The sequence below is a fragment of the Sarcophilus harrisii genome, chromosome 4 (genome assembly GCF_902635505.1).
Source record: "Sarcophilus harrisii chromosome 4, mSarHar1.11, whole genome shotgun sequence".
NCBI classification, from domain to species: Eukaryota; Metazoa; Chordata; class Mammalia; order Dasyuromorphia; family Dasyuridae; genus Sarcophilus; species Sarcophilus harrisii.
In genome coordinates this window covers 124,992,202-125,019,556 of record NC_045429.1, presented here as the reverse complement: position 1 = coordinate 125,019,556, position 27,355 = coordinate 124,992,202, and the positions used below count along the sequence as shown (strand labels likewise).

Genomic DNA, 27,355 nt, shown 5'->3' with positions numbered 1-27,355 from the left:
TCACTGTGGTCTTAATTCATCCACAGCAGTGTGGTAGGCCATAGAAAAATCCTGGGAATAGAATAGGGTCTCATCCTGGCTCTTGGGAAAGCCATTTAACCTAAAATGTCGGGGTTGGACGACCTGACATGTAAGGTTCCTTCCAGCTCTTATATCCTATGACTCAAAATTAGAAGGGCACATAATGACTCAGGAAAAAAAAAAAAAAAAAAAAAAAAACTAGAGTTGATCTACAGCCCAAGATGAAATGTCTATATAGTCCTTTAAAATAAAATCTCTCTCTTTACACAGGTTATATATAATAAATAGTATTGATGTTGGCAAGAGTTCTTTAAATGTAAATTTAAAATTTAAATTGGAAGTACCAAATCAAAATCCTAAACAGAGTATAGTGGAGCTTCATTTTTATGCAAATTACAGTTTATGGTAAGAGATCTTCAACATGTAGAATTAAATTTTAAGTTAGCTGGACCAAATCAAAATCGTAATTTTCAAGCAGAAGTGGAGAACAGTTCTGTCCCTGGTTTATGAACCAGTTTAAAAGTTGGGTTCTGCACTAACCACATACATATAACTTATGTCTATGCCAAGAGTTTTACTCTTCTACTGAAGCTTTGTTTCCCAGGAATTGACTGCACTGGGCCTCTGGCTTTCCCACCAAAGAGAAAGCTGGTATGTGCTGCTCCCTCCAGTAACTGCCTCCCCTTACAAAGGTTCATCTTGATTTCCTTTTCGAACAGTGGTCAGACCCCAAACAGGGAGTCACAGGCTCAGCTCACTGTGGGAACTTGCTTCATTAGGGAAAAAACCAAACAGCTATATTTATATTTGTCCACCTTTGGGGGTGAAATCAAAACTTCCTTGGAAAGGAGAGGAGGATCAAAGTCCCTCAGCATCTGAATCCTTAATAATGGTACCTATTCTCAGCTGTTTATTGGCAGTGCTTACCACACTCCCAGTAATCATGAATTCTAGGTCCAAGGAAAATTAAATGGCTATCTAGACTACTATTCCAGGGCCAGCAGTGGGGCTGCACTCATAGCTGAGAAGTCTCCTAATTGACTACTATTCCTACTTATTGCTCCAATAAAGCTCACTTCTTTCCCTAAAAATGTCCCAATAACAGGCCTGCAAACCTGTACTGGACCAAAGAAATAAAATAGTGATTTTATATAGTCATTTTTCTGCTCTGTGTGATTGAAAACAGAGCCCTCCATCAGCTGGCCCATCACCAAGTTAACACATGGTGACCATCTCATCTGTCCGGAGCTGAGCCTAGAACAATAAAGTAAACAATAAGAAAAGGGTCTTGTGATGGGCAGAAAGGATACAATAAGGTCCTGAGGTTCTTTTCTTCATTGAATCCCCCGGCACTTTATAAGGCAGTCCCATGTGTTTGTATTTTCCAGTTTTAATTCTATTTATCCATATGCATGTCTAATCACTGACTACAAGTTTCTAAATTCCTTAACAGTGGCTATATTTTATATCTAACTTTCTCTGTGATTGTACATATTGGACACAATGTTATTGAATGATCACTCAAAAACTCAGATACCTATTTATGTGATAGCCCTCAAAACTTTTATTTGAAATATATCTGTTCTCATTTTGCACACTACTAACAAGCTTGGTTATTTGAGATAGATTCTTAACAGCAGAACAGAGGAGAGAGCTACTACGTGTGAGAACTTTGAAACAAGAAATCACAGCCAAGAGGAGGAAGGACACAGAATAACTTTGGAAAATAGAAAAGAGCATCCTAAATTAAAGGCTGAAAAGAACAAATCATCAAAGCTAAAGTCTTCATTTTATAGATAATTAAAATGAGACCCACAAATGTTAAATGGTCACATAGTAAAGGGCCAAATACACACATAATATAACTTAAAAAGAACAGCTTTCTCTAACCAGGGAAATGCTAGTAGCGTAGGTCCTGAAGGGGGCTTACTGCATCAGAGTATAATTGCTAGTAAAAAATGGTGAACCTAGGAAATATAGAAATGGTAATTAAAATTACAACCAAATTATCTTCTTTCTTTATTACATTTTATAGGGAGACTTTGGATATATATTTAGGACTATTTCCACCTATAATGGTTGAGGAGCTTGAAGAACAAGTCATCTATTATCTGGAAAAATGTAGCTATCTTGAACAACCTATTTCCCCAAGTATTGCAAAGTAGGTTTGCACTTGTTTACTCCTAGTGTAAAATATAAGTCCTTGGACTTTGGCTAAATCAAGTACTGCACCAGATGAGAAGAATCCAGTAAAAAATCTTGTGAGTAATTGACAAGCCGTAGATGTAAACTCAGGAAACAAAGTGTCTTTTGTCACTTTTGGGAGAATCTCTGATGCACTGGTTTTTATGAGATGCTTTTTTGTTTCATCCCGTTGTGTTTTGTTTTTTTGAGAAAGAAATACATGACATTATTTTAGGATTTCTGATGTGCTAGTGGGTGGGCAGTAGGTGGATGTGATGATTAAGAGTTGAGCAAATTCTGTTAAGAGTTCTTGAGAGATGCAGAAAATTAAGCCTTTCATTGCACAGAAGGGCAATAAAGATCACAAACTGAGGGAGAAAAGGTAAAAATGAACACTTCATCTGACATAATCTAACAGCTCTCTCTAAATTATATCTTTTTCTCTTCTTATATACAGTACTTATTTAAAATGGGAGAAGATATCTAGAAATTATAGTATTATAAACTAAAAAGTAATATGATAATCCCATTTAAAGAAAATGGCAACACTAAATTAGCCAAGACTCCTAAAGCAAATAAATAATGGCCTGGGTTCACAGCCAGAATCTAGTATTTATTATCTACATGATCTTAGGCAAATCATTTCACATCTCTGACACTTCGAATACCTGGAGCAGATTCGATACTTAATAAACATTTCCTTATTACCCACAAAATAATGATTTAAAAATCTTAGTGGTACATACGGTTGTGGAGAAACTACACTATATTTTTAAGTAAATTTTATTTTTGAAATCTATTTACCTATGATTTATAATCTCTAATTTGAATTGTGTGGCTGTCTTAAATGTTAAAATCTCAATCTAACAACTTCTCAATTAGATGTAGATATGGAAATTTAATAATCGTTCAAGTGAACCACCAAGAAGAATTAACCCTTAACTCTTGCCAAAAAAAAAAAAAAAAAGCAAACAAAAACAGACTTTTAACTAAATTAGAATTATGTGATTTGAAAACAGAGCATTCTAGCATTTCTTTAAAATTTGAAACTATCAATTGATATCTGCCAAAATAGTTCTTATTGTGTCAATTTTATTTTAGTTTTACTTGAACTACCACCATTACTAGAGAAATCTATCCCTCAATAAGCAACAAAAAATAGCACATGAAAACATAGACCAGAAAGTACAGACCAAACACCCAGTGGCTAAGTGTCCATGTGCATGCATAAATCTGAAAGAATCATTCAAGCTGTTTGAAATCCTCACAAGGCAATGCTAATCCAAAAAGAAACACAGCTATTTCAATACGAATGCAAAATGTAATTACATTTGTATTTACTTGAAAAACTGACATGAAGGAATTCATGTATTGGACCAAAGAAATAGAATTTTATATAGTCATTTTTCTGCACTGTGCAAACCAAATTCTGTGTTATTTGAAATTGGGGAAGGGAGTGAATGCATATGCTGTTTTCTATGTTCAATAAATGATCAAGGATTAGATAAATTTGAAGGAAACTGAAAGCTCTGAAGCCCTTTATCTGTCTTTGTCTTCATTCAGCCTGAGGTTCCCACTGGTCACTCTGCATGGGAGGTAGGGTTGTGCCTGAGCGAGCAAGAAAGAGAGTTCTTAGGGAAATCTTATAAAGATTTTCCTGATCAACATTAAGATATTAGTAATTTTCTTTACTGGCTGATTTTCCTGGTTACACATCAAAGTATTTTAAAATTTTAAATCATTTCTCTTCAAAGGTTTTCATTCTTCTACTTTTGTTCTCTTATATAAAATTATATAATTACAATCGATAAGAATCTGACCAGTACAGCTGGTACTTTTGAGAAATAGTGACAGTAGATTTTGGAAACAAACTAATTCTAACTGCAATGTTTTTTTTTTTTTTTTTTTCCTTCACAAGTAATAAAGAACCTATGGAGAATTTTATTTAATTTTTATTTTTTAAAATTAAAGCTTTTTATTTTCAAAATATATACATGGATAATTTTCTGCATTCACTTCTACAAAACCTGGTGTTCTAATTTTTTCCCTCCCTTCCCTTCATCTCCTCCCCCAGTTGACAAAGTTAAGAAGTGATCCCATATATGGTATACATATGCAATTCTTCTATATATATATTTCCACAAGTATCATGCCACACAAGAAAAATCAGGTCAAAACGGGAAAGAAAACAAAATGCAAGCAAATAAGAACAAAAAAAAAAAAAAAAAAAGAAAAAGAAAAAAGAAAGAAAATACCATGTTCTGATCCACATTCAGTTCTCACTTTCCTCTCTCTGGGTACAAATGGCTTTCTTTCTTTTTTTTTCCCCCTACTTTCTTCACACACATATGCAAAAACTTCTATTCCAACTTTTCTCCTTCTTCCCTCCACCCCCCTCCCCTAGATACCCCCCTCGTTAATTTATCAATTGCATTCATGCTTCATAATTTTAAATAATTGTGTTGATTAAAGTCATAATTTACAAACCACTAAGCAGGTAATTACAAGACAAAAGTAACCATAAGATATTAAGATTATGTATTATATTGCTTGCCTTCTCAGTAGATGGGATAGGTGATAAGGAGGAGAAGAATTTGGAACTCAAATAACAAAAATTTTTAGAAGATTACATAAAGAAGAAACTATCCACTCCATTAAAATTCTATAAAATTCAAATTGTCATTATAAAATGCTTTACATGTGTATGTAATCAATATTTGTTAAATTGAATTAAACTGAAAGAGTAATTATGAACTTTTTTATAAAGTGCTTATGAGATATTATAGTACTACTAAACAGAAAATTCAAGATTAGAAAGAATCTCTACTTTTTTGACATTTTTGAACTAGATATAACCACTTAGTGAGAAAAGTGATGCATCATGTCTAAGAAATAAAAAAAAAAAGTAGGATCCTGAGATTCCAAATGATGATATGAATATTTAGTACTTAGTATTAAGTAAGACGACCGTCAATTAAAGAAGTGAAACTGTGACTTTGAAATTAAGAATATAAGAGTGGAAATTACAAGACTATATGGTGGCACATACACATTATCAAGAATTGCTTACATGCAACATATAGGGTTTTTGGCCAGAGAGAAGAGAGGAGGGTATGGCAATGAGGGTTGTATGACTTACCCAGAGTCACATAGCTAGTAAATATCAAATTTGTGTACAAACTCTATCCTAACTCTATCCATTATACCAACTAGAAGCCCCAATATATAAATATAATTTAAAGAAATGTAATTTTCTAACTCCATCCCCTATTCAATTTGGATGTTTCTTCTCTCAGCAAATTACTACTAATACTAAATTCCCTAGTAAAAGCAACTAGGATGAAAGAGAATGGAAAAAATAATAATGAAACCTAAAATGAATGAAGTGTTTTTAAAATTTTGGATTCATACAAATCATGTTTCCTTAAAATAAGCTTGTAATTAAAAAGGAATTTAAGAAAAAAGTAAACAAGGAACAGACTAATAATACACATGACTCCAATTTCAAGTCTCACAGTTATCTGGTAGTGATGACACATACCCCTGGCTTTGAAGATAGTAGATTGATTTAAATTCAAGAATTCTGGGCTACAGTAGCCATTTGGCTGTCCCACTAAGTTGATCACCAACCAGGAGCAGGAGGCCACTAGAATGCCTAAGAACAAACCAGATCAGATAAGGAAAATGGAGCAGGTTACATCTTCCATGCAGATTAACAATATTGGGGTTAGACCTTGGGCTTAGGCAGCAAATTAGTTATTTCAAATATTAGATAAGCAAGTGCCAAGTTTAGTGTTGGGGAACTCTAAAGCAAATACATTTTATTATAATCACAAATATGCATTAAATTTTTAATTAAATTTGCCATGTCATTTGCTATAAATATGTATAGAATCCCTCCTATCTGAAGCATTATCATTACATTAATTTATCATACTGTATTTATGGGTAGTGATGGTAAATAAAAATGCTTTTCTGGACAAGATTGGTTTACAATCTTTAACTAGACCAAACTGAATTCATTGTGGACAGTTTAGACATTTACTGAGGATAAATGCACTCTCTTCTATTTCAAAGTCTTAACAAAATTATTTTGCAAGATCCATCTGCTTAAGCAAACCTTCCATTCATTTTTGCTTCATCCTTTTACAACTTAGGTCCACAAGGATGAAATTCAGAAATTAAAATCAAGGAGAAAAAAATTTAGCAAATACTTTCATGTCAATTAACTCTTATACTGGTGGTGACAATATGAAAATGTGGCTACAGAAATAACTAAAGTACTTTTAACTTATGTAGGATAGAAACACAGTTATATAAAGATATAGTTAAATCTTTTTTGTCCCCAAATTAGCATAAAACAAAGCCTTTATTAAGAAATTGCCAAATTGCTTTGGATAATTGTAAGACTTCTCACTGGAGGGACATTTTAAAAAATAACTTCTTATTATAACTGGTTTACTACTAGAATCTGATGTACTTTATTAGAAACTATAACAATAGTAAGTGCATTCTTAATAGTTATGATGTATTTTTACATATCCTTATTTCATTTAGTACCACAAAATAGGTAATATATTTCACAGATGAGGAACCTGAAGCTTGTACAAATCAAGTGGCTTATGCAAAATAACAAATAATAAAGGTCAGAACTAGGGTCTGAACAATTTTGAATTTTGACTCCAAAGCCAATGTTCTCCTAAGCTGTTTCTTGCTCTCTTATCAGATAGAGATGTTAGCAGGGCTGAACACTTTTAATAAAATTTTTATAATAGCTATGCTCCTGAAGAACTGTATTTAACTGTATTAACTGTATTTAATTTTTATAAGCAGAATAATGATTTAAAAGCAGGTTTAAAAGGTTTACTATTTGCGAAAATCATATGACAAATTTGTCCACAAAATTATTTTGTCCAGTGAATAAAATTATCTTCCAATTTGTTTCATAATTCTGCATTTTTACCTAACAGTTTTTTGAAGGTTATGGCAATATCTATTATTTTTATAGCAATCCTAGAAATTCAGCATTATTAGTCATTAAGAATTATTTCACTGTATCTGTGAATAACTCTGTAAACAAAGGGAAAATCAAAGCTTTTTGTTGTCTCCTAGAATTCAGGTAACATCTTGACATGGACATTTTAAAATTTTGGTCAGAGGATGTTTTGGGTTGTGGGATTTCCAGGGGATATAATTTGAAAAAAGACAAAAAGAAATTTGTTTTTGACAAGGGGGAGAGAAAGTCCTGCTAATTAATATGCTAAAAGGATTCTGTCTTTTATTGCCTAGTTAAGAACAATCCACAAATTTGCTGACAACTGATAAAAGAAAGAAATTATGAGCTAGTTAACATCTTAGTGGGAAAATAATTTTACTAAAAATATGATGTAGTGAATGAGCCTTTCTGATGTAGAATACCTCAAGATGTAGAATAACACCTCATGTATTTGAACTACAGGAAGTGTTAATTCACCATCATCAGTGACACACACTAAGGATTAGTCATTCAAAGGCTTCACAGTCCATGTAAGTCTTTCCATTCTGAGTGCTTTGTAAAATCATATTTCAGACCACTGCAGAGAAGACTTGGTTTCAATTTCATGGAAGTTACATGGACGAGGATATTCAAAAAGGGTGCCTTAGCTAACCTGTTATAAAATACTGCCTTTCAGAAAACTAAAAAACAGAATTAAAATAAGTAATAGCTGTGCTGCTGGTGAAATGATTATCAAAAATACATTTGTCATGATACATTATACATAATTGGGTATAACATTCTGATTAATGAAGGAAAATATATTTAAGTTATATATACATCATCAGTGAAAACTACTATATAAATGCAAAGTTAAGAAGAGAAGTCAAATTCCATTGCTAAGTGCAGGAAACTGTGTTAAGCCCTAAAGACAAATAGGGAGCTTACATATGTTAACCACTAAATACAACAGTTTTGTTTTTGTTTTTTTTTTTTTTAATGGAAATAATGCTCTTAATTATAGTAGTTGGGGACAAGACTTCTAGTGGGCCACATTCTTTTTTTTTTTTTTTAACTTTTTTTATTGTTTCTATTTTAACATAATATTTTGTTTTCCCCCAATTATATATTAAAACAAAACTTTTTTTTAAAATTTTGATTCCAAATTCTATTCAGGTATTACTATCTATTGATTATATGGAAATGGAAGACTACATATGACAAGACATAAGAATTCAGAGCATGGGGCAGAGACAGAAGGCTAAAAATGTCATGTTATGACCAAAGATGAACTGAAGTGGCCAGTTTCTGATCTCTGGACTTTAAAATGCAATTGTCTCAAAGTGGTCTCATACTATGGTACTTGTAGCCATAAAAAAATCCAAACATCATAAGCTCTATGTATCACTGCTTAAGTATTAAGCCAGAATGTTTGCCATCTTCTGTAATCTTGGGCAAATCTCTTAACATCTGTGCCTCCCTAATGTGCACACATATTGCGTATGCATGATTAAATATATGTATGTATGTAGGTGTATATGCATATCGGCATATATAAAATACTGAATCAAAAGGCAGTACAGTATATTTGTTATCTTGCCACATTCTTTTTTTAACTTTTTTTATTGTTTCTATTTTAACATAATATTTTGTTTTCCCCCAATTATATATTAAAACAATTAAAACTTTTTTTTTAAACTTTGATTCCAAATTCTATGCCTTTCTCCCTTTCTTTCTTCTCCTCTCCCATTCCTTTGAGGATTAACAATCCAATATAATTTCCACTCCTCTTCTAACATTGCCATTATCATTGAAGATGTAAAATGGGTCCATGAAAAAAAGTTGTTTTGAATTTTTATCAGTTTTCTGAATTGTCACAGCCAAAAACCTCATCACCAAGAAGCGATATTTCAAATGAAGCATCCATACATTTCGTTAGACTGGTCTTTATAAAAAAAAAAAAAAAAAAAAAAAAAAAAAAGTCTTGTCTCTGAAATTATACTGTGTTTCTGGCTTTATAGACCAGGATGGATTCATCTGATTCAGTGACATGGCCTTCCGTAGCTGACAATCATGTCCATGCCATGCCACAGTGATCTATCCAAGTATAATTGATAGTTAATAATATAAGACTGAGCACAACATAGCACATAGTAAATATAATGCTGACTTCAAAATCAGGAAGATACATATCTGAATCTCACCTCTGAACTGTACTATGTGATTGAGAAATTCATTTATTTTTTAGTTAATGCCTGCCCTAAGGGCTTTCTCTAACAATTCAAATTGCAGTTAAACAATTATTGATTCTCCTTGGGAATTCCCTACATCAGAAGCATAAAACATTTGGCTGCTGGCTGCATGCAGTCCACAGACTTCCAATGTAGCCCAAACCATATTAAAATGTAATTGAAAAAATTTAACAAAATGAAAAATTTAACAAAACTTTATATTAACATTGTTTATATATATACATATATACATTGTTTCTTCATTTTGTTAAATTTAACAAAATGAAAAAATTTAACAAAACTATGTTAACATTGTTTATATATATATATATATACACATACACACACATGCACACATAGTATCTTCATTTTCTTAAATTTTTACTTAAATTTTGAATCAGTATGTGGCATGCAGAAATTTTTATACACCATCTAGTCACCCTCTTTTCTACTTGTGGTCAATGCTTCTGCCCTGTATCACTGAGATCCAGACCAAAGCAAAGCAATAAAAATAAAAAAAATTTCTATTTAATTTTTAATGAAAAATAGAGAAAATGCTTATTTTTCATGCCCCCCAAAACACAATGACTTATGACATGACAAATAATGGATAGACATACTGAAAATTAAATCACTTACTTACAACAGAGTTTTTCATGAGGGAAGCTTTTTGACGGGAGGAAAGAGAAAACAAGAGCACTGAGTACCTGGAGGAATACACACACACACACACCACACACACACACACACACACACACACACACACACATGTTCACTATGTTGATGTCCACCTCTTTATGACCTCATTTGAAGTTTTCTTGGCAAAGATACTGATCCAGTTAGTCATTTCCTTCTCTGGCTCATTTTAAAGATGGGAAAACTGAAGCAGACAGGGTTAAGTGACTTGCCCAGGGTCACACAGTTATTAAGTGTTTAAGGCTGAATTTGAACTCAGGTCTTCCTGACTCCAGGTCCAGTGCTCTATCCACTGCACCATTCAGCTGCCCAATATATTCATGTATCATTCTATGAGAAATATGTTGGCAAGTGGCCAGATGAATAAAGTGCTAGACTCTATGAGTCAAAAAGACCTGAATTCAAATGTAGCCTCAGAGCTTAACTGGACAAGTTCATTAACCTCTCTCTGCTCAGTTTCCACATTCACAAATAGGGATAATAAGACTACCTACCTCCCATGGTTGTCATGAATATAAAATGAAACACTATTTTTAAAGCATTGTGTAACCCCTTAAAGTGCTATGTAAATGAAAGCTATTATTATTATCTGAATATTTATCTCCACAAATATAAATATACAAAATTCACAAAGTAAATCAAAAAAGTCAACTGTGCCATTTCAATTGGCTATCCTAAGCAAAACTTCATGGGGAATTTCATTCACAATTTAGCTACATACACCTCAAAATACAACACTAAAGTGAAATGAAGAAAATGGATTTACAAAGACTTTGATGAAGTACATTTTCTCCTATTATAATTAAAATCCAGTTTTTAGGACTAAATATCAATTATTTTAAAAGGCCCACTCTGATGTTACTATGATTTACAACTTTTCGGAAAATCTTCACGGGGAACTATGTAGGCAAAATGAGCCCATACAGGAAACCTCACATTCCAGGCATTCCATTTCAAAGGCCTTAAGTGAATCCACAGAAATAACAGCTGTCTGTTTCCTTTCAACTTCCCACAGTATATGCAATAATCACTATCCAGTAAGTTAAAATTCACTCCACATGTAATTATTCTATGAGAATAGAGGCTAATAATGTGGGTAATTTCAACAAATCTGGAAGGAAGACAGAAGCACCTATGGGTGTTAATTGTTTATATTATACTTTATTTAAGAATTTAGAACTAAATGCTAAGTAGTATAAACCCACCTGCTTCATGACCTAGCTCCTTGAGGGAAGGGAACTATATTTTACTCAGCATTTAGCATAGTGCCTGAAATATAGTAGGAACTTAATAAATGTTTATTAATTTATTATTGAACCCAGGCCTTTTGATACCAAAATCCAAAGTCATTCTGCTCTTCCATGATACCTCTTCTTAAATTCAGTTCAACTGAATTTCAGTTCAACTTTGAATTTCAAGAGGTTGTCTATTTATACAATTAACTGATAAAAGAAAAAAAAAAAGGTGTCCCTCTGTTTATACAGAACAATATTATATCTGCTGTAGCTAGGAAGAAAGTTCTAATGAGATAAACAGACTTATTGGGAAAAGTCAAATTTGAGAACTCAGATTTATTCCAAGTATTAAATGTCTGTAGTGATAATACTCTAGGGAAAAGGACCAGTGAAGAATAATACTTATCATTTAGAGTGCTTCAGGGTTTGAAAACATTTCTCTTATCTCTCATTTTATCCTTATAATAACCAGAGGAGGCAAGTGTTTTTATTATTACTATTTACAGATAAGGAAACTGAGGCAGAGGTTAAGGGGCTTGTCTAGGATCACATAAGGCTAGAACTGATCTCAGGTTTTCTTGCTGTCCACTGAATAACCTGTCTGTTTTTGTCTTTCTCTCTTCTCCTTCACCCACCCACCCCACTCCCTTCCCTTTTTCCTTTCCTCCACAAGACTGAAGTTTTCTTGTTCCAATGTCCCCTTCTCACGAAAGTGTTAAATCTTAATATGTTAGCTTGTAGAGTGCAATTCTCTCATGCAATCATTTTAACTGGAGTCCTAGAAATACTTGCCACACACAAACAGTCCATATCTATAAAGGAAATGATCTTATAACGAAGTTTGTCATTGCTTTCAATCTCTTAGCAAAATAAGTTATCAGAAACTATATATTTCCTGCTTACAATGCAGAAGCATTTTGGATAGGAATGAGGGGAGGAAGTGGGAAAGAGAGAGAAGAGGAGGATACTCTGGGATTTTGTAGGGGGGAATGTCATCAAGCAATTGGGAAATGCAGATTATATGCTAAACACTGTGTTATGTTTGAGGGACATGGAGAAAGGAAAAATTGTTCCTGCCCTCAAAGAGAATAAAATCTAAATGAATTGGGTGCTATGGCACAGGGTGATATAGAAATAGAAGAAAAGGGAAGGGAAGATGCATTTATATAGTATCAACTATGTACCACGCACTCTGCTAAGAACATTCCAAATATTCTTTCATTTGATAATTATAGAATTATCACTATAATGAAAAAGGGAACAACAATACAGAAGATATATACACATAGAATATGATAACTGAAGATAATCTCAAAAGGAAGAGACATTAAAAGGGACAGGCAAAGGCTTCATACAAAGAAGAGCTCCTTGAATAAAATCTAAATTGTTAAGGAAAATTACTCCAGTAGTCATTTTTTGAAATATCATTATTAATGTTTTACCGAGTTATAAAAACAAGTTTCAATTAAGTACTGAAATCTCCCAGCTTGCACTACTGTTAAAGATAGAATATCCCATATTGTATATTATGTGGGCAACACACAAATGCACAGTAGAAATTGCAAAACATTATACATACTAATGAAATCTTAAACTTGCTAATTTAGACATTCACCAGTCAAAAAGAATGAAAGTTAAGTTTCTCATTCCAAGGTTACTGCACCCACATGTCACCCACACTGCATAATAAGATATGTATTTAGATGCCTACCTAGCAATCTAAAATAGTACATGGAACAATGATGGCAAATTAACTATTATATTTAGGTGGAAATATAGGTTGTACACTAATATATTACTTGCCCTCAAATTTGATATAAATATGACAAAGAATATTATTTCTTACATAGTTCACATCTTCTGTTCTCTAATTGTAAGTCTTCATTGGATCAAAGATTTAAAGTCAGACAGAACCTTAAAAGTTCATAGTGTATAATGGTTCTCAAGTATTTTCCAGGGATTCTTGTCAAAATCATTTTCCTAATAGTACTAAGACATTTTTCTCTCTAACACAGCAAATGTAGATAAGTAGAAGTCACATTAGCAAAAGTTGCTGGGATAATCAATTTCTAAAGAGTATAAACTGGTTCCAAGGCCGAAGTTTGAGAATTACTGATATATTCCCTAAAAACCCCTCATTTTGCAGATGAGGAAAGTGAAACTCAAAAAAGTCAAGGAGTGAGATGTTTAGGATCAAATCCAAGTCTTCAGATTCCAAATCCAGAAAGAACAAAAACAATTACATTATTTGATCATTTAAATTTTAAAATATATTTATGTTGTATATATGTATTATTATGTATATACATGCATCTCTTATGTAATATGTACTTACTCATGTTTTATTTTTGAAAATAAGCTCATATCAAAAGTAACCTATGTCAGAATAACTTGATATATATCACATATTCAGCAACTTTTATGTGCATATGGGCTGTATAACTTTCTGACCATAACATATATTTAAAAGAAGAACCTTAAAGGTGATCAGCAGAGTAAGTCCCAAAAGTTTTCATTAATTTTTCATAAAATGAAAATTTTAGCCTTCTTTGGCCAGTCATTATTGGTCAAGAATGAATTTTTCCAAGATATCAATAAAATTACTAGAGTAAAAATTAAAAGAAAAAGTAAAGTGAGATGAAAAAATTAAAATGAAGTCATTAAGGTCAAAATTAAAGCCAGATAGCATACCTTGTTAAAAGTAAATCTATTGCCCTAATCCAGTCAGGCTTCTGGATCTTGATACAATTATTCAGTAGCCAGTTACTGCTCTATTTTTGAGAATTACTGCCCTTAGAAAATTCAGGTAAAATGAAATTGACAAACTGTAAATATTTATTTATTCTTGAATTCATGCCTTCATTAATTTATATATTATTTTAATATTTTACTTATATAATATATATATATAATACACATACATTATATAATAAATATTTAAATATTTTTTAAAATCATTATTTAATTATTTATCCGTTCATTTCTGAATAAACTCAATTTTAGCCAAAAATTATCTTCTTGGTAGCTGTATGGCTTTCTACATAATGACTTATCCTACTAACTGCCTATTTTTTTTTTTTTTGTCACATGAAAATGCTTATACCCAATCTCCAAAGTTTTTCTTCCTTTTAAACAATGACCCCAATTTTTTTTTCAACTAGTCTTTTGGCTAAGATCAAGAGTATTAAAAATACCCAAAATAATCAAATAATTACTAGATTGGAGTGTCAATTGGAAATTTTATTCATTTTGACTTGCCTCATTTTCTTCCCCGGGGTCAAGCACAGTACTCTTCTCTTTATTCATGCATATTGTTCGTACAAAACAGTCAAGTCAGACTCTTTTTAAAAAAGTACTCAACAATCACACATTAGTTTATTAAACTTAATAAGATTTCATGTCTTTACCTAGTTGTACTATATTCCCCAATGAAAGCATATTTTTTTTAATGTTTCACCTTCATCTTTTTTTTTATTAAAAAAATGGTGACACAAAGTCTCACATAAAAACAATTAGTATTTATTTAATCCATCATTTGGATTTAAGTCATAAAACCGGATTTGTAAAAGAAAAGAATGAATTTCTTGTTGAATAGTTGTTAAGCTAATTACATATTTATTCACATCCCTTAAAAGACCAATTACCATAGATCACAATTATTAAAACAAAAATTTTATTTACCTATCAACTTCTTTATTAAAGTAAAACAAGTTCATACAATTCCAAAAATTAATTTCAACTCGAAAAGTGTTTTTGCTACTTGAGTAATAACATTCCTAAATTAAATTGCTACTGTAGATTCTTTCTCTTTCCACCTTCTAATTCTTTCTAGATGAAGGTCTAAAATGGTAATATATCCTTTTTAAAAAAACAAAGCTATCAATGCACTAAGTAAGATTTTGATATAAATGGTAGCCCCTGGATGATGAATTCTGGTTAATAATATAAATAGCATAAATAAATGTATTATATATAAAAGTGATCAAGTATGGTATAATTAGGGCAATAAACAGAGTGCTAATGTGCATAACACTGAGCAGAATTCAGAGTCTGAAATACCTCATCTCTCCAGAGTTACCATTCAATAACCTTGACTACCAAGAATATACCTAAGAACCAGAGTAAGGTAAGAAAAAAATATACCTAAGAACCAGAGTAAGCCAAAATAAATATTGAAAAGTCCCTTTACTCTGTGAGCAGTTCCTAAGGCTCTTACTCAGAGCTTATTTTCTCTTTAAAAGTCCTAAAACACTTTGCTACCTGACTTCCAAGACTACAGATTAAAAATAATAAATTAGAAAATAAAGAGCTTGCTTTAAAGCAGTCATATAATAAGGAAAAATAAATTTCAGGCAACACGCTGACAGTAAGGAAGAGAAAAATATACAAATTAGACAGGATTCAAAAGCATACCTGGTTATGATTATTCATTAGAGATTATTGGTTTATTAATATACACAAAAACACAAACAAAAGATAGTTTGAGAACATTAAGGATGAAAGAATTGTTAAAGTGAAGCTGAGCAAAAATTCTAGGATCATAAGATTTAGAGCCAGAAAGGAATTTAAGAGATTATCTAGTTCAATGGCTTTATTTAAAAGAAAAAAAAAATGATGCTCAGAAGTTATGCAAAAGCATAATTGTTTAAAAGTTGTCAACATCCTTCTTACTCCAAAATACTATTTTTTAAATTATTTTTCCTATATGTGTGCATATATATGTATGTAAATATATGTCTCTCTTTCTCTCTCTCTCTCTCTCTCTCTCTCTCTCTATATATATATATATATATACACATAATATATATCCTTACATATATTCGTGTGTGTATGTGTTTGTATACAGACACAGAGACAAGAGGGAAAAAGAAGAGAGAGGAAAGGAGAAAAGAGAGAGAAGAGAAAAAGGAGAGTAGAGAAGGGAAGAAGTAGAAAAGGTGGGGAAAAAAGAGGCTAGTTATTTTAAAGTTTACCTATGTTTTCTACCTCTTTCTCTACATAGGAAAATAGTCACATTAATTTAGTATCTACTTTTGTAATGTCACATCCAATCAGATTTCAAGTCTCTTGCTTCAGTATTCTAGGAATCATTTTATTCATACATACTCTTTGATTATAAATCCAGACATAAAGAGTCTACATCTTTCTGGAATCCTATTTTTTGCCTGTTTCAGAGGGCAGTCTTTTCCCACTTTTGATCATAGGGTGGCATTTTATAAGAGGTATGAACAACCAGAGGGGACAGCAGATGGCACATTGGATTGGGCACTAGTCTAGAGTCAGGAAGTTCTAAGATCTGAGTTCAAATTGACCTCAGACAGTTGTGTGTCCCTGAACAAGTAATTTGAACCTGTTTCTCAGTTTTCTCATCTGTAAAATGAGCCAGAGAAGAAAATGGCAAACCACTCCAGTACATTTGCCAAGAAAAGCCCAAATAGAGTCATAAAGAATCAGACATGACTAAAATGATGCAACAATGGAAACTGATATTCAGAACTAGTCAGAGTATTTCAGATGCAAGCAAACAACATACCATCTTTAGCTCATGATTTTTTTTTTTTTTTAACAAATAAACAATGCTTTCTGTTTTGCTTTCAATATCTCATGTTGTTGGATTCTTCTGCCCAAGAATTACATAAAGTTTATGTCTCTAGGGAATCATCCTGAAATGATCTCATCATCCAGAAGAATTTGTATCACATATAAAATTAAACATTTCATTATGCACTCCATTTCCAGAGGTTTTATAAAAATGTTAAATAACCCAAATCCCAGAATGAAATACTGCATTACAGAAGTGCTTGTTTATCCTTAACCATTGCCTATTATCCCTCAACAAGTCCCTTCTTTAAGTGGACTATAGACCAGAACCTAAATGAACAAATCATATAACTTTAGTTCCCTAATCTGTAAAATGGAAACGTGCTACCTCTAGCACCTATCTTTTTTCCCCTTTCTAGAAGACTCAACTAATATGCAAAGCACTTGACAATATCATTCTAAATCAGAGACTCAATGTGGTATAGTAGAAAACAACCAACTTCTAAAGGAAGAAGCTCAGACTTAAGCTGCATCTTTGATATGCACTAGCTATATAATTTCTGACAAATCACTTGATCTCTCAGAGTTCCAAGAAAATCACTAGCACTATAAACTTTGGAGTAGTTTCCTCCTCTGTAAGAATGAGATTTCCTCATCAGAAGGTCCCTTATCAAAAAAAAATTACCTATAGATTTAAAAATATTGTAATTATTAAAATTTGTTAAAGGAATCTTTGGTGCTAAAATCTGTCAAAGCCTTTTTGAAAATGCAAATTAAATTCAACAGCTATCTTTTACTCACAAATACACTTATTCCAAAAATATCAAACAATCAAACATACTTTGTATTTTTAAAGGAAAATAAGTTGCCTTTCCCCTGTTAGGCTTGCTTAAGTGGGAAGTGATCCTAACTTATCTCCATTACTCAAGTGGAAGGAAAAAACAACTAAATCTGAAGTCAGAGTACCTGGGCTGAAATCCTCCTGGTAATGCCTAAATTCAGACAGGTAATGAAAAATCCACTCAATCTTCCTAAATCTCAGTTTTCTCATCTGAAAAATGAAGATGCTAGACAAGATGACTTCTGAGATCATCTCTAACTCTTAACTGAATTATAGTTGCTAAATTCCCTGCCTCCCACCTTTCATAATTTAAAAGTGGTTGAGGAAAGGAGATGGGGAGGGAATGGCTGTTACCCAATGTCTAGCAGAATGATCACTTAAAAGGATCTGCATTTTGTTAGAGGAGCACTTACACCCCAGCTCCTTCAAAATTCTCAGGTGGCTATTACCCACTCTTCAAGATTTATCTCCTTTTGATTGGTTGAACAGGTTTAAAGCCCTCTGCCAGTATGAAGATAGCACCAACTACATGTCCATTTTAAGAAACAATTCTGAATGATAATAGCCCCAACAGGTTTCACTGGTACAAGAATGGGCAAAATGCAGATAATTCTTTTTTCTTCTTCTCAGAACCATGCTCACCAAGTGATGATGCTCACCTCTGCTTAATTTCTTCCTTTTGATTTACTCAAATACTAAACAATCCAGGATGATAAGAAGATCTGACATTTACATATCAAATATTATCATATTACTGAATTATTATGCACATGGAAAATATTACTATAATAAAAATCATTCCATAAATTGAGTCATCAAGTTCTTTAGAAAAACATAACTGTAATCCAAACAAATTACAGATTTCTATGAAAGTTTTGTGAGTTGGCACACCACCAAAGGCTAAAGATTATTTCTGTATTTCAAAGTAATTATTTACAAAATGAATATAATACTTCTTAGTCCATAGGAATCTTCAAAATAGCAAAACAACATGTAGTTCTATGAAAACAGTGTATCACATTAGTTGAAAAAGCACTATTATCATATGAGTTCTTTTAGGGACTGGTATATTTTTATTCATGTTAGTAATCCATCCATTTTTTCCAATTAATATGGAGTACTGAACATCTAAAGATAATAAGTGTTTCATCTCCAAAATTGCAAATCTTAAGTCAATTCTCAAGACAGAAGTATGGCTCTTGAAACTTGCTAGAAGAACTGAATTACAGACTTTAGTGTGTCCTTGTTTCACAAAAAAAAAAAATAAATAAATAAAATGAATTAATGAAACAAAGAGCTAATATACCAAACATGTTTGATATTATATATATCCAAATACCCATATTACCTAATAAGCTCTAACAGAAACTATTTTAATCAAGAGCTTAGTTTCCCATAAGAGATAAGAGATTTATCAGGAAAGATCTAGTAAGGAGTATTTGGTTTAAATAAAAAATTATTTAATAATTTCAAATGGAAGCATGAACAGAAAACATTTATTCCTTTTGCACATGTCCTTAGATATTTGTTCTGTATATCAAACTACTTCAGTTTTAAATAGTTAGCAGGCTTGTAATTTAATCAATTATATTAGATAAGTCTCTAATTCAGCATAATGTAATAATAAAGAGATTTCTATTAAACTATAAAATTCCCTCTGGTCAAGTTGAAAAATAAAACTCCATTCTTTTTTCTCTCTAAAAAGAACTATCCAGAGTAAGAAAATTTAAAGGTTATAAACTAGGTATGTGGTATGAAATCTTGATTAACTAGAATTTAATTTCCTAGTTAATTGAGGGTTATTTTTAAAAAAAAAATTCTACTTCAAGCATTTTTGTTGAAATTTTAAAAAATAATCACAAGTGGATTTCTTGCTAATAAGTGCTTAAAAGATAAAGGGGCTGTAGAAGATAGATGATAAAGCTATCTGTGTACAGGCACTAGGAAAAAACCTAAATGGTGTTGTTTCATAAGTTTTTGCTATATTTTGTATTTTACTAAATTGTTGACAAAAACTTATTTCACAGTTATTTCCTACTTTCTGCTAAAAGTTAATTGACTACTTGAGATTTTTTTTATGTACTAAGTACTAAGAAGGTTTGTTATATTCTCTTAAAAGACTGGGATAATTCGGGGTTCACAAACTTTATCACCAAAAAATGAAAATCTACCTTTTTAAATAATGAAAACACTGACTGTATTCAACAAAGTGTCCAAAAAAAAAAAAAAATGCCAAGCATAGGGAACAGTGACAACAAAGGTAGAAAAAAAAATTTGGCTTTTTTATCATGATGACCAAGATTTTCCAACTTAAAATTCTCAAAGCTTAAGACAGATATGAACTCATTTTCCCAGCATCTCAATGAGGCAGGACCCTATTAAAGCTCAGCAGGCATGATAACAGATCTGTTCCTAACCTCAGAACCTGTAATGATGCATTCTAATGTAACTGATAAATCTGGACAATGACCCATGCACATTAGGAACCAAGTCAATCAACAAGCAGGGCCAAAGAGGGATGGTAAAGTTCTATGTGGTTATCTTTTTGCTTTTTACACTAGGATGAGCCATGTTTTTATAAAATTTGACATTTGACATTCTAGGAACAACATAGTATTTCAGTGCTTCAAGGAGTAATGATTTCATTAAGTATTGGCATTGTACCCATTGACACTTTTCACTGCTGTTAAAGAATATGGATAGACAGTCTAAGAGGTGTTTTGGCTATAAAGTTTATCTCCTTGACGTTTCCTGCAGGTTCTAAACTGCCTCTGGGAAAATAGCTCTCACTTCCTTCCAAAGTTTTGAGGTATTTTTTCCTCCTAGTATAGTAGGAATTACCAACTTTTGTGCTCCATAGGCATAAACCTAAACTGTTTCAGAGGTAAGTGATATATAGCAGATACAGAACACCAAACTTACAGACAAAAAGACCCAAATTCAAACCTGCATTAACAACCATGTGACTAATGGGTTCAGATTTAAAAATTGAATCATTCAGTATATCTAACCTTCAAAAATTATCAGACATTCATCAAAGATGATTTATCTTTGGGGCAGCTATGTCGTACAGTGGATAGAGTACCAGCTCTGATGTTGGGAGGACCTGAGTTCAACTCTGGCCTCAGACACTTAAATGTAACCTTGGGCAAGTCACTTAACCTCAATTGCCTCAGGAAAAAAAAAAAAAAAAAAAAAAGATGATTCATCTTTATAGAAAATTTATCTTTTCCTCAACTCTTTTATTTGCAAAACAAAAGTGGGAAGTAATCCTAACTTTTCCCAGTATTCAAGAGAGGAAAAAAACAGTGACTCTGGAATCAGAAGATATTGATTCAAATCCTGCTGGTGATACCCAAGGTCATATAAGTAAACAGTGACTGGAATCAGAAGATATTGATTCAAATCCTGCTGGTGATACCCAAGGTCATATAAGTAATGAGCTACTCATTTAACGTCTATTGGCCTCATCTGTAAATAGGGATAATAAGAGCATCTTTGTCACATAGCTGTTGTGAAGGTCAAATCAGATAAATTGTCAAATGCTTTGCAAACTTGAAAGAGCTATATAAATAAAAAATATTATTCTTGCCAAAACAAGCACTTGTTATCCCCTTCCAGCTAGACAGTGAGCTCAAAGGCAGTGATAATTTCCTATCTGTCTTTCTAACCCCAGAGCCTATCTCAGTGCCCAGGAATATTGTAATTGCTTAAAATATACTTGTGGGGTTAGTTAGATTGATCATTTTTTAAAAATTTTTTTAAAAGTCCAGGATAACTTCAAAGCTTTAATGCCACTAAAAGCAAGACTTTGGAGAAGGTGAAATAAAAAAAAAATAAGTTTCTCTAAGTAGAAGCATTTTACTAGGATTTTTAAATACTTTGTTTTTTTCACTAAAATTCAATGCTTGAAACCAACATTTGCTAAGTGTCTCATATACACAGGGCATTGTACTAAGCAATAAGCATTTTAAAAAGACCACGTTCTACATCCATATCCACAATCCCAAAAAAGTCCATTAAATTCTAGTAGGGGATTCTGACATGTAAACAAATATAATGGAATGGCCTAAGTAAACAAAATAGGTTTAAAAAAGATGGAATGAAAGATTCAAGGCAAGCATTCAGTTCTTTTCTAGCTAGGATCGGGTGATCCCTGATAAGAGCCTTCAAGGAAAAAAAGGATTTCATTGGGCAGAAATTTGTGAATGCAGTCCACTCTAGGAATGAGAGGTAGCTTACACAAATCAATAGAGGAAGGACAAAGATGATTTAAAAAAAAAAAAAACCTACTAGTAGTCTTTTAAGATAAAACAGAGTACATTAAAGGGCAAAAGGACAGGGAGGATAAAGTGACACCAATAGGTAAAAGCAAAGTCAAAGACAAAATGTGGAAAGCTCTGAATATCAAAATAAGGAGTTTGTATTATGTCATTTTCAGGCAATGGGTTAAGATTTTTGAACAGGGGAGGGCTAGACAAGGAAGACCTTTGCATGAGGAAGATTAATCTGGCACCCATTTGAATATAGGATTAAGGAAGAGAAAGTATAGCAAGGGAATAGGACAATAGGTGCTGTAATAAACAAAGGCTGAAGAAGGTGCTTTGTACTAGGCATGAGAGATTCCCTGACACTTAAGTGAACCAACTACAAGGGAGACCCACCATAGCATTAAGGCATTCACAGTGTGATATGGTTGATATATAATCAATTGGCCAGTTGTTACATACATATATACATTACAGCATGTGGTGGGAGCACAAGAAAAGAGGTTGAAGCACATAAATGTATATCGACGACACCATAATAAAAGCTCAGTTGGAAAATCTCCTAGGAGAAAAGGATTTCAAGGTGCCAAGATGAAGTTCCAAGGCAAATTAGAGTTGGCTAGCGTCCTTCTTCCTTTGAAGTGTATGATGAGGAACCTTGCACATAATGAAAAGGAATATTCCAAGAGACAGGATCTTTCAATCCTGGCCTCCATCTTCAAAAGGAGAGACAATTGGGGAAAAATATATTCCAATAGGCAAAGCAACAGGTGTGTATTTGAGTACCTCGAGTCAAAGGCAAAAGGAGAGGATTAAAAAGTAGCACAAACAAGATGAAACAAAAAACAAAGGAGAAGAGAGAGAAAAAAGGAAGGAAAGAAGGAAGGAAGGAAGGAAGGAAGGAAGGAAGGAAGGAAGGAAGGGAAGAAGAAATCTAAAAGGTCTGAGATAAGTTTGAAGAATCTAATCAAGATTTATGGCATATCTAAAATGAAAAGCAAAACATAGACTTTCATGGTTTCATACATAATCTTTCCTTATTTATTGTGTAAATGGAAAATGCTTAATTTGGTGTTTAATATGAGAATAAAAATTTAATTAAAAATAAGTATTACTATAGCTAACATTCATATTGTCCTTACTAGGTGCCAGGAATTTTACAATTATTAGCTCATTTGATCCTCACAATAACCCTGGAAGGTGGGTGCTATCATTATCCACATTTTACAGCTGAGAAAACCCAAACAAAGGTTAAATGACATGCCCAGAATTACTTATGTGTCAGAGATTAGATTTGAACTCAAGTCTCAGGTCTTCCTGATTCCAAGCCCAGAATTCTATCTACTGAACTACCTATTGTGTTCAAAATATATAAAGAGATTAAAAAGAAGGGAATGAAAGGAAGTTCTGAAAGATGCTCAGATTACCAGGGCAACTTTGTTACTATTATGTTAAACTTAACATACTAAAAATTCTCATGTAATAGAAGTTCAAAGTTTCATATGCAACCTACTTTTTTCTAAACCCTGGCATCTTTCTGCCAAAAAGTAATACATGCTGAAGATTTAGTTTCACTCAATGGACCAGAATTCCTGGCTGATTGTTGATCAATGGACCTAATTGTTCCCCTCTACCCAGAATTCTCACAAACAGGGAAATGTAAGTAAATGCAATGAGATTTGAATAGATTTCCTTTACAATGACTTAGGTTTGGAATTGGAACAACAGAGACTGAAAGGCTGCCATTTCCAAAACTGATATAGAAGGATAAAACATATAGATATCACCTAGAGCTCATAGGAAAAAGACTGATTTTCTAAAGTTTAAGAAAATAACAATTACCTTCCTTCTTTATCATTTCTGGTTATTCTTCTTTGCATCAGTGTACACACACCGTTCTTTTTTTCTATCTCATAATAAGGTGGGCAGGATGGCCTAAAGCAAAAATATTATAATTGTGGATGGTGGGTTAGAATGGAAAATGGGGGAGCAATAGTGTGAAAGTGTACAACATGCAGGAAACTGCTAGCTGGCTGGATTAAGTATATAAATTGCTTATACTGGCACTTTTACCAAGAAATTTATTTAATTCCAGCTATCTAAATATTGAGGAAAAGGCCAGTAGACTTTTTATTCATTAGTTTGGTGGTAAGCAGAGCATGAGATAGATAGGTGGTATAGTAGATAAGAGTACTATACTGGAGGCAGGAAGATCTGAATTAAATCAGCTTCAGACACTTATTAGCTGAGTGACCTTGGGCAAATCACTTAACCCTGTCTGCCTAAGTTTCCTCATTTGTTAAATAAGCTGGAGAAAGAAATAATAAACCACCCCAGTATCTTTGTCAATGAAGCCCCAAATGAGGTCACAAAGAGTTGCACATGATGAAAAAGACAACATCAAAGAGTATGTGGTGAGAAAGAGTCTCATTAATGTAGGCAAAGGAGCCATTCGAATTGTAGCATATATGATGACATTGGTCCTGGAACTTTCTTCTGACAACATGCCCTTTATTCTCATATTCTATTTTTTACCTGTCATCTCCACTATAGTAGACTGAGGGTTGTTTATAGAGTATCTTGGTATTGGATTAAGACTCTTGCTTTTAATATACATCAAAGCTGGAAAAAATGATCTATGTTCAATTTATCAATCCAAAAAAATACCAATTACCCTAAAATCACTAAAAAAAGGTGTTCTTACAAGCATGTGGCAAGACATAAGGAAGACTAGTAAGAAAGCTTTTACAATAGTCCAAGTAAAGATAATGAATTAAGGTGAGTGAATAAGAATTTATTAAGCACTTACTATATGTTAAATATTGGATATAGGACTAGTAGAGCAAGGCAGTCTCTGCTCTCCAGTAGATTACCTTTTAATGAGGCAGAGAGTACACAGAGAAGGTTTTAACTACAAGTCAGATGGAAAAGTTTGTGGTCCTCAGGATGCCATCACAAAGCAAATAGTAATCAATCTCCTTTAATGTCATTGCATTAATAAAACAGTATCAGTGGGTGGTTGGTGGTATGGATGCCAGGTCCCTTCTCCACAAGGGAAGTTCAGTGGTCTAGAGATTGCTGCTATTCCCAGGAATGTTAAAGAGAGCAAACTCCCTATAATGAAGCTAAGAACTATTTAAAGTTTGAGGCATAAAAGACAGTTAATGAGATTTGGTAACAATAATATGACTAAGGTAGATATCAAAATTAATGCACATTAATACACATGAATCATTAAGAAGTTTTCCTTTTGTTAAAATATATTCTTATTTCTTCTCAAAAAGTATTTTTCTGATATTTCCACTAAAATATAAATAAGAAAATGCAAATAGAAAATTGATTTCAAACTGAAATGCTCATTTTAACTGACATTTAAGTCCACTATAAAAAGAAAAACAAATTTAAATCTTTTGATATGCAAACTCCTCAAACACAAAAACTTTGGATTAACTTGCCTAGCTTAATAAGCAGTTAGTTTCTCCCAGTACACTCACACTTCTGTTCAAATTTCTCCATGATTTTAGTGATCGAATGTTTCATTTAATTATGCATTTCACTATATCAACATGCCTGGTCATTCTATGAGACTTTTTTCCAAGTCTTCCCTTAAGTTTATCACAATGCTCAGGAATATATATATATATATAAGGACAATTCTATGGACACAGCAGATGCCTCTGAGCATTGAGAGAGGTCAAATCTATGAATGATGCCTTTGGATGTGAACTTGGGTAGAGCAATGTTATATAGAAATTGGGAAGAGTACAAAAGACTAGGGAAATATACAATTTGAGACTATGTTTTTCAGGGGGAAAGTTTATATTTTATTTTGATTATTGTTTTAGTAAAAGGTAATTGATGTTAAGTAGTTAAATAGGTATTGGTTGCTGATTGCTGACTCTCTAAAAACAGGAGAAATATATCCATTAGAGGTTTGAACTAATGACAATAGTAAAGAGATACCTACAAACTCCACAAGGGCTTTATGACATTGAGGTCAAAACATAATTTTTAAATAATTAGATTTTTAAAAATTATTTTGTTGTTTTTTTCCACCTTGCATATCAATCTCTGAGTTTCTCCTTTACAAAAGTGTCTATTAGATATCATCTAAGTTGTTGTTTGTCCTTTGCTCTCAAAGATGACCATGACAACAGGGCCATGACATGCAAGTGAATTGGATTTAAGTGAGAGAGAGGCTGGCAAGATCAACTGCTTCACTTTTCCCTCCAGAGCCATCTAGATCCAGCGCCCAGATGTAGATCAAAATGACTGGAAATGGCCCTGGATGAAGGGGGAGATCCTGGCCTTTTTAAGCAGTTTGAGATCACACCTATTCAGTGACTAAGGCCAGATAGCAACTGAGGCAAAGAATCTCTTCTTTTCCCTAGTAAAAAATAATAATAATCCAAATAAATAAATATAGGAAGGGAAGATTATCAGGTTTTCTGGCCAATACAGAAATGATTGCTATTTACATTCAATCTGAGTCAATAAGGACCCAAACATGACTAAATGGGGCTTGGTCTAGGACCTATTGGTGGGCCAATAAGAATCAGATTGATTTTGGTTTAAGGCATGGTCCTTAAGAAATAAATCTAGCCAGTAAACCCCAACATATCTTGGAAGGATTCAGAGTTGCAAAATAACAACAAACAAGAAAGGGAGAGAGGGAAGGAGAGGAGGTAGCGAGTCTTTCAGTTGATCAATTCCTATTTGTGAACCAGCTTTACTTAAGAGGTTGTTTTTTGTCCTGAGATCTAAGATGGCCCAGTGGATAGAATATTGGCCTAGAAATCGGAAGGACCCGAGTTCATATCTCACCTTCAGACACTTAATACTTACTAGCTGTGTGATATTGAGTAAGTCACTTAACTCCAAATGCTTTGTGTCTAAGTAATAACAACAATAATAACAGCAGCATTTACATAGTGCTTTAAGGTTTACAAAGCACTTTGTAAATAAAATTCAATTTTATCCTCTTAATGACCCTGGGAATTAGAAGTAGAAGTATTAGTAGTAGTAGTGGTACTAATAATGATAATTGTAATAGTAGTATAGTTGTCATCATTGTGGTTATTATCCTCATTTTTCCTTTCAGAAAACTGAGGCAGACATTAGGATCAAAAAGCTAGTAAGCATCTGAAGTCAGATGCAGATGTGAAATCAGAATTTTATCATTTAGGACTCTCTAGCTACCTCTTCCATTTTTATTCTTTTTAAGGCCATTTTTATCTTCCTTATAAAGTACATCTGCAACTGTTTTATTATTGTCCAAATGTGGTAATTTGATAATAAAAATAGTTTATGGTATCAACTTTAACAGCTCTTTCCCATTTTTTTCTATTTGTTATCCTCTTACT

At 32.7% G+C, this 27,355-nt stretch overlaps 1 protein-coding gene and 1 long non-coding RNA gene across 5 annotated transcripts in view; one reads left to right on the top strand and one right to left on the bottom strand.

The window, feature by feature from the left end:
• The window catches only part of PDE10A (phosphodiesterase 10A), a 341,504-nt gene that overhangs the window by 287,318 nt on the left and 26,831 nt on the right, over nucleotides 1-27,355 (bottom strand). The window lies entirely within an intron of this gene.
• LOC100930532 overlaps nucleotides 24,379-27,355 on the top strand; it is a 45,309-nt gene continuing 42,332 nt past the window's right edge. The window contains exon 1 of one of the 3 annotated variants that reach the window (XR_004234136.1): nucleotides 24,379-24,770. This is a non-coding gene — a long non-coding RNA (uncharacterized LOC100930532). The remainder of the gene's footprint in view (nucleotides 24,771-27,355) is intronic. The other 2 variants (XR_004234134.1, XR_004234135.1) reach the window with 2 other exon arrangements.